This window comes from Pseudorca crassidens, chromosome 4 (genome assembly GCF_039906515.1).
Source record: "Pseudorca crassidens isolate mPseCra1 chromosome 4, mPseCra1.hap1, whole genome shotgun sequence".
NCBI classification, from domain to species: domain Eukaryota; kingdom Metazoa; phylum Chordata; class Mammalia; order Artiodactyla; family Delphinidae; genus Pseudorca; species Pseudorca crassidens.
In genome coordinates, this window is record NC_090299.1 from 117,004,618 (window position 1) to 117,017,291 (window position 12,674).

The following is a 12,674-nucleotide window of genomic DNA, read 5'->3' on the forward strand; positions in this document are numbered from 1 at the left end:
AATAAATGAAAGCCAACTGTACAATAAGAAACTCAAAGAAACATCCTTTAAGTGCTATTGCCTTCATATTGAGATCATGACCAATGACCAGGCCAAAAATTATTTAGCAATGTCTGTCATAAACTTCCTACGCTGGTTCAAATACTATTGAAAGTAAGAATTAATAAGTCAAAAACATTAAAGGAGACCACTAGACATATAACAAACAGCTAAAGTTTTAATAACTGACAATACTAAGTGTCAACAAGGGTGTAGAGCAACTGAAATTTTCTTACGTTGCTTCAGATAAGAATGCAAAACAGTAGTCATTTTGGAAAACAGTTTGGCAGTTCAATACCAATATTGATAAATATACACTTTTCATAGGACCCAGTAACCCCACTCCTAGGTACAACTCAAGAAAACTGAAAACATTTGTCGTACACACAGACCTGTACATAACTGTTTACAGCAGCTTTATTTATAATCGTCCAAAACGGAGAACTCAAATGTCCAACTCATGAACGGATGAACAAATCGTGGTACCTCAATATAATGGAATGCTACTCAACAATACAAAGGAACAAATTTAGTGGCGTGCTAGGGCTGACTGGTACAGCTTATGAAAGCCCACTGTTAATTTTCAGGAGTTTTGCAAGCTGATTTAGGTAGCTTAACACGGGCCATGATGAGAGTATACACACTGCAATAATTAGCAGATGCTATCAATCAGGGATTGTTTTTTCTTTTCTGGAGAGCAGGCTGTTACAATGTTTATCAGCACACCATTTAAAAAACTACTGATACATGCAACAACTTAATGAATATCAAAAGTATTATGATATATATATGGAATCTAAAAGAAAAAATGGTTCTGAAGAAACTAGGGGCCAGACAGGAATAAAGACACAGACGTGGAGAGTGGACTTGAGGATATGGGGAGGGGGAAGGGTAAGCTGGGATGAAGTGAGAGAGTGGCATGGACATATATACACTACCAAATATAAAATAGATAGCTACTGGGAAGCAGCCACATAGCACAGGGAGATTAGCTCGGTGCTTTGTGACCACCTAGAGGGGTGGGAGAGGGAGGGTGAGAGGGAGACGCAAGAGGGACGGGATATGGGGATATGTGTATATGTACGGCTGATTCACTTTGTTATATATAGCAGAAGCTAACACACAATTGTAGAGCAATTATACTCCCATAAAGATGTTGAAAAAAAAAAAAGGATTACGATAAATGAAAGAAGACACCAAAGACTACATACTGTACGATTTCATTTATGTGATATTATAAAAGACAACAGGGACATTAATTTGATTAACAGTTGCCAAGGCCTGGAGGTAGAAGGAACAGATTCGCTACAGAGGGGCATGAGAGAACTTTTTGGAGTGATAGAAATGTTTCATATGTTGATTGTGGTGGTGATCAGCCAATTGTATACATCTGCCAAAACTTTTACCACATGTAAATTATACCCAGTAAACCTGACTACAAAAAAATTATAGAGTAGAAGTCATTTATCTCTTAATTCTTTTATGGATGACAAATGCATCACACATACAAAGAGGGAACTGGAACTTAGTGGAAATAGATAACTCACATAAAGAGAAAATGGTAGAAAAAAAAAAGTGAACTTGTAATCACAGGAAGTAAAAAAACAGGGTCGGGATAATCCTGCCAAGAATAATGTAGAAATGGCCCTACTTTGAGTGTCATTCCAGACTAGTATCATTAAGAGAGGTTAGTGTCACTAAGGTCTCTTCCTACTCAGAGTCAGTGGCTCAAAAATCCCGTGATATTTTGTGTTATGACAATGTCAGATCCACTTTTCAACTACAACGAAACATCAATTACTCATTTTAACATCAAGCAAATGCTGTCATTGACTTAGAGCCAAGTGCAGCCTTGTTGTTAGGAGTGCTGGCTCTGACTTTAGACAGTCTGTGCTCAAATGCTGGCCCGCCAGTGGCTATGACTTTGAACAAGCTTCTCTCGATATCTATTTCCCCATCTGTAAAATGGGATTAACATTTTCCTGAGGTTTCAATAAGAATGCATGAAAAATGACTTCTATGTGCTAAACTGTCAATAACAAACATTTCTTATGTATAATTGGAAGTGAAAGATATAAATTATCAAATCTAATCCTAAGAATTTTAATTTTCCTAACATAGGAGATTTATTCTTTAATTATATATCCAGTGGTTCATAATTCTTTGCATACATAGCCAGATCTTTTTGAGAATGTGTTGACTCCATGGACCCTTTCCCCAGAAGAAAATGCAAATATATGCTACATTCATATGATTCCCAAGGATTCAAGGACCCTCTGAAGCTCATGCATGAAATTAAAAATGCCTGATGTAAACTCTTAAAATTACAAAGTTGAGCAGTGGATTTTAAGAATTGTCAAAGTAGAGAATCCAATTAATATTGAAACAGCACACTGTCATTTACTTTTTTAAAAAAACTTTTCTTTTCCAAGTAAAACCAGAACATCATGTTTCTAATTCATATCTCCTTTCTACATAAATTTTAAATTAGAAGCATAACATTTTTTACATGAATCAATTTCAACTCACAAAAAGACACTAGTAGTAGAAACCTATATTTCTACCAGCCAGAGAATGAATGGTTCATAGTGTAACATGCACCACTGATGCTCAAATATCATAGGAAGGGTTCCCAAGTCAGTCTAATGCAGTATGTATTTTTAAATATCAAAAAAAACTGATTCCTATGCTTAGCGTCCCATGTTAAAGTTTTATTTTTCTTTTCAAGCGAGATTTATATTTTCCTAGACGTACGCACTACTAGCACATCTAGTTTATTTATTTTTTTAATCAAACATATTTTTGGTTGTTTTATGTTGTTTATTTGTTACCCCGTCTGATGGTGGAAACTGTTCCAAACCTGCTATCAAATAATTCCAACCTGGAAATATGCTGCTATCTCAAAGCAAAAGGTTTTGTTTTTCTTTAATTGTTTCGTTTTCATACTACAATAACCACTTGGCACTGACCAACTCATGCCCATCACTGAACAAAAAATAGTTTTTCGCATGCAGTAGCACCATTTTCCCACAGGAAACAACGATTTTTAAGGCACTGGAAGTCGAGGCAAGGGTTCACATACATAGTAAACATCCTTTCAATCGGTTTTATCTGATTATTTCAGTGAAAGGAAAACCTAACACCGTAGATCTCGGAATTCAATGGTAAAAATCAATGAAACGCTGCACCTGAGGATCACACACTGGCCAGGTCTGCCGAATGGCTTTTGGTCGGAAAGGTCACATCTGCTGTTTAAATCCCACAGTAACCGTGAATGTTCGCGATGCCACCACATCCCCCGTACAAGAGAAAAAAAGGGCAAACACACTCCGCGAGAGCATCTCTGGTTGCTTCCACAAACGAAGGTTTCCAGCACAGGGCGTGGGGGTGGGGGGAAGAGCAGGGCTCGGGAATAAGCCAGGAGAGGCCCGCAGTCAGCGGAGACAGCGCCCGAGGGATGGAGGCCTCGCTCGACGGCGCCCGGGGGCGGGGGGCTCCGGAAGCCGAGACCCCGCGGGGTCTGGCTGAGGGACCCGGACCGGACCCCGGTTCCTGTATCGCCAAGTTACGCCCCTACTGCTTACAGGAGGTAGCGTCCAGCCCCCTCCTCCCCCACCCCCCGAACTACCCCAGCATCGCTCCCCACCGACCGCAGCCCTTGACCCCAACTCCGACCCGTCCGCTACGGCGCCCTCTCCAGGCCGCGGTGGAGGACACAGGCCAGGCCGCCAGCCCTGGAGACGGCGGCGGTGGCTCTGGGGCAGCGCTGTCCCGGGGGAGGACGGCAGCTGGGCCGCGGCCTGTCCCCAGGGGCAGCAGGCGCAGGGCCGCGAGTGGGCAGCGCCTTCGCCCCTTACGAACAAAGCGGCCGCGGCGCGCCGGGCGCAGGGCTGGGGGTGGGAGGCGGCGGGCAGGGGGCACTACTCACCGGAGGGCGGGTGGGCGCAGGCTGGCCTGACCCGGAGCGGGACCGAGGCGGGCCGGGCTCCGCGCCGCAGGCGCGCTGGCGACGGGGAGGGGGCGGCGGGCGCGGCGTCCACGGTGGGGCCCGGGAGCCCCGCTGAGGGGGACGAGGCTTCGGGCCGGGATCGATGCTGCGGCCGTGGGGTGCGGGAGCCGGTCGGCCGAGGCGTGCAGCGGCGCTAGGCGGCCAGGGTAGCGACGCCGCCGCCTCTCCCTTCTCCTGCCCCTCTCCCTGCTCCCCTGCGTCCTCCTCCTCGCTGGGTCCCCGCCGCCGCCGCCGCCTCAGCCTCGGCGCTTCTCGGGCTTCTCTTCTCCATCAAGGCCGGGCCGCCCCGCAGGGACCATCCCGGAAAGTGAGGGGCTGTTGCCGTTTCCCGCAGCTGTTGGTGGCCATCTTTAATCCTCCTCCTCCTCCTCCTCCTCCTCCTCCGGCTTTCTCCACCTCCCGCTGGCTGCCTGACTGACTGACTCTGGATCCTCCTCTTTCCCTTCCTGCCCCTCCTACTGAGCCGGCCGCAGAAATTGCAGACGCTCTTCCTCTTAACCCTTCTGTCTTTCCTTCCTCTTTCCTTACTTCCCTTCCCTCTGCTTCCCGCTTTTACCCTTCTCTTACTAGCTGGCTTCGCCCGCTCTTGCAGGCAGCGGGCTCCGATTCTCTTAGCCTGAGTTTGGCCCCCCTTTTCACTCTTGTCCCTCTCTCCCTTCCCTTCCAAGAGGTACACACCCCAGCTTCCTTCCTTTCCCCCGTCCTGCTCTCAGCTGCTCCCGTTTCCCTCTCCCAATCCCAGCCCCTCTCCCGCGGTTCTCACCCTCCTCTGTCCCAATTAGTCCAAAGACTCAGCTAAGAAAGGACAGCTGGGTTCTGCTCTCCTTAACCCTACACCCATTTGCTGGATGCTGTCAGGCAGCGATGGAAGAACGGGAGGCTGGGTTAATTTTACACAAGCTGGAGTACAAAAGGACTGCCCACGCTAGCTGTTCTACTACGCAGCTTTGAAACTCCTGGATGGTGTCGTGTTTGGCTCCGGCCCAATAAAGGACCGAGGCATTGAAAAGCCCAGTCTCGGTTGCCTTCCCTCGGTGACCTTGAGCTGGTCACCTTAAGATTTTAGGGTTTTTTTTTTCCCCTTTCCTGTAAAGGGCATTACTTATACCTTTGCAGTCCTAACAAACAAGTGTTTAGACCCAATTAGCACGCTTTGGTAAAGCTAGAGATGCTAGTGATCATCAGTTTGCCCCTCTGTTGTTTGTTGCTAATCAACCCAGTGGACAGTTTGGGGCATACTGTAGTTCTGGCAATGGAGGCAAGCTGAGCCAGCAATTGTGAGTGGACTCCCTTAAGCAGGCTTAGAGTGGGGAAGTGGTAATATCATCGTTCTAATGACAAACTTGTTTTTCCTAACACAGCAATCTACAGAAGCTTGTGAATTTCCTCTACTGAAGATGAAGCAAGCTGGACTTGCTGTTTGCTTCTTTTCAGCCACTTGGCCTTTGGCAAGTTGGACCCATTTGTAAGGATTCACTCACAGATTACTTCAAGATCCAGCATTGCTGACAAATACAGGGGATATTATATGTGAGCACTTTGGGAAGGGTCAGAGTGGCTATCAAAAAAAAGCACCTTGCCCTTGAAGAATAAGATGAGTAGACGTGTTCAAAGGTTATTCCCTTCCATAGGCCAATTATAGAGAGAAATGTTTTTAAATGTAGTTTTATATTCTACTTCAAAGTGAGTAATTTTTTTAAGTTCAAATGTAAAATTTTGTTATAAATATGTGTTTCAAGCTGTTTGAAAAGGATATGTCAAAACAAACCTAAAAATATGTTTTAATAAAAAACATTGGTATACTGTGGGAGGCAGGGAGGTGGGGTTCTAATCTTTTTCTTTGATCCTCACAAAGTAACCTGTACCTAGTTCGGTTCCAGATTTCAGTTGCCATCTTTCAATACCAGTAATTCTTCTATTTGAAATCAACAACCTGTATCAACATCTAAAACTCTTTTAAACCCAAATAAAGTCTTTGAGATGGCTTTGTATAATACATTTTAGAATAAATTATTAAAAACAAAGCACCTGGGCTTCTCTGGTGGCGCAGTGGTTGGGGGTCCGCCTTCCGATGCGGGGGGCGCGGGTTCGTGGCCCGGTCTGGGGGGATCCCGCGTGCCGCGGAGCGGCTGGGTCTGCGTCGGGGGTGGGGGGGGCGCAGCGGTGAGAGGCCCGCGTGCCGCAAAAAAATTAAAAAAATAAAGTAAAAACAAAGCACCTACATGGTGTAAGGCTGTGTGTGTGTGTGTGTGTGTGTGTGTGTGTGTGTGTCCACATGTGTGTTTTCTTTCTGGCCTTTAGGTGTTTATTCTTTATTTAGATTTTGTGTTTCTCCAGTTTATTACTAGACAAAATTACCACAAAATTCTTGATTCTTAAGTATTTCCTTATAAAAGTGAATATTTTCAGAGAAAATAAAATGGATAACATGAACACAGAGTAAGAAAATGAGTTGACTTAAACACTGTGGGCAGCATGGGTTTTAAAAGGATTTTCAGTTAAATATGAGGTTTCAGGAAACTTATTATGATTTTATTTACACCGAAGAAAGAAGAGTTCTACATTTTTAAAGTCATTAACACTTTAATTAGAAACGTTTTTCTTTTGAAGAAAATACACTGCAATGAAGTGCATGGATAGATCAGTATGCAAATACAGCCCTTTCTTGTTAATGTCTTACAAACTAAAAATCTCACATAGTTTCTTCAGTGATATAAATATTGACAGGGGTGTGATAGGGAGGGTATTGGGGATATATGTATGCATATAGCTGATTCACTTTGTTGTACAGCAGAAAGTAACAACATTGTAAAGCAATTATACTCCAATAAAGATGTGTAAAAATAAACTAAATATTGACAAAAAGATAAAATATTAAAAAAGTGATAAAAATGTAGCAAGCTTTTTCTGTTTTTACTGAAGCCATGTAAACATAAGCACTGTAATAATGGACAGTACCCAGAAAAATCAGACCCTGCATATTCACTTTTTTGCAGCTCTGCTTCAGATCTGTCATCATTACAGCCCTTACCTTCTTTAGTCTTTGTTGCTGGCTAAGTGTAGTTTCTCTGTCATCTTAGGGTTCGGGGATAAAAATAAAGGTCAGATCAGGTTCTCCAGCAACATGGTTATTGTTTCATATGTATTCACTCTCAGATAAACTCAAGGTCCTCTATAAAACAAAGAATTGTGTTAAACTCGGGTAAACCCTTTGTGCAGAGGCCAGATGGAAAAGGATCGAGACATGTGCAACAAACTCCTCTGGGAATAGAGGAGCAAACACGAAGGGCTATTTCTAAGCAGAGTCTGGTCCCGAAATTACAATTCATGAATAAAATGACTGTGGAGAATAACGATCAAGAGAATATCTGTGACAATAAACAAAACCCATATTTGTTTTTAACATGATTGAGAATTCTATGAACATGAATAAGCGAAGCATAACTTTGGCTCATGAAGAATATTGAAATGTAAGTGGAAGAAAATAAAAAATAGTAGAAAATAACAAATTTGGAAAATTGTTAGGATAAATAATATGTATTGACAATTTGTTATTTAAACAATTATTTTCTTTACATTTACATTTAACACTAAGAATTTAAAGTTAAACAGGTAGAATTATCTCACAGATAAACATAAGTAAGTTATAGAATTTTTAAGATATTTATCACCAGGATACAGAATGCTAAATTATGCTGGAACACAAAGATTAAAAGGAATTGAAACTTCAATCAACATATTTTTAAATTACATAACTATTATTTTTGAAATATGTGTCCATTTTCCCAAGCTATTAGGTACAACAATAGAAATGCCATATTGTTTTCCCTTGCTTGACAGAGCCAAATGGAAAATAAACAGGGCAAGCAAATGAAAGTCTCTGGGAATCATGGGAATTGAATGACTATAAAAAACATACTCCAGACAAGAATATAGTCTTGGATAAATATTCAGTTTTATTCTCATAATCTCTGTTCTTTTAGAAAAGACAGTTAATAATATTTCTGCTCCACCTCTTCCTCTTTAGATGGACTGTCTAAAATATCAAGTGAATAATGACAAGCCATATTTATCTGCACTGGTTGAAATTTAGTATCATTCTTCACTCCTCAATTTAGAGAACTCCATATAATTAACTGATGAGCTGTCCTCCAGACAGTGCCATTTAGAGTCATTACTGCACTCTAATTGGGGAGAAATGCTTTTAGAAAGTTCTAATTAGAGACTTTTTTTGTTCTTCTTATACATACATTCAAAAGAGGTACTGTTTTGTGGGGGTTTTGTCGGGGTGGGGGTGGGGGGAGGTTAGGTTGTAGCTTGGTGTATTGTTTTTGTATTTTTACTTAAGTAAGTGATACAAGGTAAAGCTTCTTCAGGTTTTGAAGAGTAAATGACCACATGAGGAAACTGAATACTAACAATTTTGCTTTTGCTCATCATAATGATCATGATTATAATAGAAACGGATTTTTGAACAATTCATTATTAATGATTTGTATTTCTACTTAAAGTTTGAAGGTTCTCTTAACTTTCAATTCCTTATATCAATATTTCTTTATAGAGAGTTCAGACTTTTAAAACAGTACCTTGACAATGTTTTTACAAGTTAAATATAGTAGTATGCAGACTAGATTTATTAAACTCATTTTAAAAATTTGGCAAAAAATTCAAATGGCTTATTATAGGTCACTTAGTGTATATTTGGGGGTACTCTGAATAAAACCAAGATCTCCCGACTCACTCTCAAGTTCAAAAACTTCAGAGTTGAAAGGATTAATCCTACAGGTGAGAAACTGAAGCCCAATGAAACTTTTAACTATGCCACATTAAATATAATTTAAACTTTATTTCCAGAAGTACTGTTCAACATTGACCTTTCTCAGAAATAAAGCCAAGGAACAAAGTAAAATAAACTGGGTTTTCCTGTTGTTTACAAAAATGAGAACAATTTTTAAAAAATAAAAAGAATTTAAGAAAGTTCAAGTTGACTAAAAAAAAAAAGTGTGAATTATTTTTTAATCTGGACCAGCCCCATTCTATAATATTTATTTTTAGATCAAAAAGTGTAAAGTTGACTCTCAAAAATACTGTGTAATTTAATAGGTTGAGTCTAAATTGTAAGAGTCTAAAGGACTCAGGAGAGAGAAAGAAAACAACAAAAACACCTCTATTACCTAAATAAAGTAAAACAGTGCCATCTGCTGACCAGAATGAAAAAAGTAGTTGGTCTTTGACTCATCTATGAGAAAATAAAGGAGTTCAAGCAATAGATATTAATTTATTCTACGTCTTTTCTTTTTTCTTAATTTTTTTTTTTTGGCTGCATTGGGTCTTTGTTGCTGCCTGCGGGATTTCTCTAGTTGCAGTGGGAAGGGGCTACCCTTCCTTGCAGTGTGCGGGCTTCTCTTTGAGGAGCATGGGTTCCAGGCTCACAGGCTTCAGTAGTTACAGCAGGTGGGCTCAGTAGTTGCGGCACGTGGGCCCTAGAACGTGCGGGTTTCAGTAGTTGCGGAGCATGGGCTCTAGGGCTCCTGGGCTTCAGTAGTTGTGGCGTGTGGGCTTAGTTGCTCCGCGGCATGTGGGATCTTCCCGGACCAGGGATCAAACCCATGTCCCCTGCACTGGCAGGCAGATTCTTAACCACTGCACCACCAGGGAAGTCCCTCCACACGTCTTTGAATCATGCTAAAAAGTACTATGCTGGTGATGTAAAATTAATCAGCCTCCTATACGGAAATTTCAGATTATATTCTGTACTAGCTTGTGATTGTTAGTATTATTCAAAATCCAGCCAACAGTTAAATCTGATCATATCAGTAAATGTGGCCATTTGGCTAAAACCACATTCAGTTTTATGGATAAAATGCAAATGAGTACATGAAGTTATTAACCTGTAATTTTGAATTTGATAAATTTTATATAAAGATTTTTGTTTCTAAATGTATAATCACTCTAAAAATAATTTGGAAAATAGAAAAATTTAAAGTTTGATTCTTGACCTAAGTATTTCACTTTGCAAATATGTGAGGGACTGCTAGGCCATAAACTTGATTGCCTGCAGGAGATATAAATAAGATCTAGTATATGCCCTCATTTAGTTCACCATCTAGTGAAGGAGACAGAGGTAAACCTGAAATTATAATGTCTTAAGAACTATAGCAGAGCATATACAGGATGGTACAGAAATACCTCATTCTACGCTAGTGAGACACACAAATCATTATCAACAATTCATATAAACTGAAATATAATAAGCATTTGTTCTTGTCGTCAACTGCTATGACTAATCCTCTGACTTGTGCAAGAACTTTATTTTAAAACTTTCTCCCCGCATGGTGTTTTTGTTCTATTGCTTTACTCCGAAACCTCAAAAGGCTAACACATCCTTAACACTTCAATTTCTCTCGTTTCTTGCATCAAGTCTACTGCCAGATACAATTTTACTCCCTAAGTATCTCTTAAACATTAACCTTCTTTCTATTTTCTCTGGCACTATCCTAGGCTCACTATCACAACTTCAATAACCTCTTATCTGATCTACCCACATTCACTTGGATCCCTTCCAATCCATTGTTCCCACTTAAAAATTTCAGTGCCTCTCAGGACCTGGCACGGTTGGTTCACCAACCACCTCTCTAGCATCAGCTCACACCATGATTTCTTGCAATTTCTCTGCTGCTGTCACCCTGGCCTGCTTTCAGTTCCTATGTCTTGGCATGCTCCCTCTGCCACAGCTATTCCCTATCACTCTGCTCTTTACTACCTTAAATAAGCCTTCACTGAACTACCTAAGTCACAAAATTCCACCATTAAACATTTTCATAGAACCACTCAGCTTCCTTCATACCACTCATCACAGATGCAGCTTTGTAGTTTTATATGTTATTAAGTGACTTATGTCTGTAAATTCAATGAGGACAATGACTGTGTCTGTTTTGGCTCTTTATTGTTCCAAACTTATCAACATCATTTTTCATTACAAAAATTTTCCAATTCATATAGAAAAGTTTTGAATCAAGCAATTAAGAACTATCATAACTCAATAAAGTATACTAATAAAAAGGATGAATAAAATAAGCTGGATTATTGATGATTCCAAATGTACACTATTTTCTTTTATTGAAACACTAATTTAGTTTATTATTTTCTCCTGCTTCTTTCCTATATGTCACAATAAGACTAGAAAACATATTTGTTTTCTTTAAGATTTGCCTACTGAGTCTAGTTATCTTAATCAGAATGCTTGCTAATTTGGGGGTGCACTATCTTCAAGACATTATTATATTGGGGGAGGATCTACAAATAAAGTTAAACATGGACCTAATATTTTCTAGATCTTCTCCATCATTGAAATGTTTTGTGCTTCCTCTTTTGTTCTTTCTTATCTCCTGACACTTCTACTATCATTATGTGCCTTTAAAAATCAAGTTCCTTTTTTACTGTACTTTTGAAATTTCCAGCAAGTGGGATGGGAATAGAGGGACACAACAACAAACAAATCAACCAAAACACAACCTACAGCTTCTTTGTTTTATTTTTAAAATTTTCTCAGTAGCTTGGGTTTTCAGATAGAACCAATCACTAATAAATAGATTTCTATTTTCTTACCTTGTCAAGAAATTAAATCATTCTGAATTTAAATTGAGGTTATATAAAATCAGTTGAGGTTTTATGGCATCAATTGATGCAATAACAAATACTAGTTTTTCTTTAAATAAACCAAATTTAATTTAATAATATACTGATGGCTAATTTTATGTATCAACTTGACTGAACCATGAGGTACCCAGATATTTGGGTAAACATGTTTGATGTGTCTGTGAGAGTGTTTCTGGATGAGGTTAACATCTGAATTGGTAGACTGAGTAAAGCAGATTGCCCTCACCGATGTAGGTGGGCCTCATCCAATCTGTAGAAGACCTTAATAAAATAAAAAGGCAGAGTAAGGGAGAATTTGCTCTCTGTGTGACTGTCTTCAAACTGGGACATTGGTCTTCTCCTCCTTTGGACTGGAACTTATACCATTGACTCTCCTGGATCTCCAGCTTGCTGACTAAAGCTCTTGGGACTTCTGAGCCTCCATAACTGTGTGAATCAATCCCTTATATTGGATCTCTTCATTTTATCTATCTATATAATATTATATATATTATATTATATATTATATTATTATATATATTATATTATATATAATATATATATTATATATTATATATTTATATATTATATTATATATAATATATATATTATATATATATCTCCTACTGGTTTTGTTTGTATTGGTCTGGAGGACGCAGACTAATCATGTACCATGACATTAAAGAACGACTATAGGTACCTGGATTTTACACTATTTAAACATAGTTATGTTGATTGATTTTGGTTTTAAATTCCATTCAATTTCATCTTGCATATCCATCAGTTTATAAAATAAGATTGAATACACACACACACACACACACACACACACACACACACACACACACACAATCCTTGGTCCTTTAATTCCAAGTCTCTTCATTGTTCAAATGTGGGGGAATATCTCCCAACCTCTTTTCTTTTCCCTCCAAATTTTGCAAAGCGGTGGCCTATTTATACTCAATTTCTCCACTCAAATCCCTAATAG

General features: G+C 39.7%; 1 protein-coding gene and 1 long non-coding RNA gene across 8 annotated transcripts in view; one reads left to right on the plus strand and one right to left on the minus strand.

Moving 5' to 3' along the window:
• Nucleotides 1-4,104, minus strand: part of WDFY3 (WD repeat and FYVE domain containing 3) — a 264,009-nt gene extending 259,905 nt beyond the window's left edge. For 6 of the 7 annotated variants that reach the window (XM_067736495.1, XM_067736492.1, XM_067736494.1 and 3 more), the window contains exon 1: nucleotides 3,968-4,098. The gene's annotated coding sequence lies outside the window, so the exon portion shown is untranslated. Of the gene's footprint in view, nucleotides 1-3,967 lie in introns of all 7 variants that reach the window. The other variant, XM_067736490.1, reaches the window with a different exon arrangement.
• LOC137223886 (uncharacterized) lies at nucleotides 3,462-6,072 on the plus strand. The gene is made up of 2 exons (XR_010943111.1): nucleotides 3,462-3,628; nucleotides 5,410-6,072. It is a non-coding gene; the product is annotated as an uncharacterized lncRNA (long non-coding RNA).
• The last annotated feature ends 6,602 nt before the right edge of the window (nucleotides 6,073-12,674 follow it).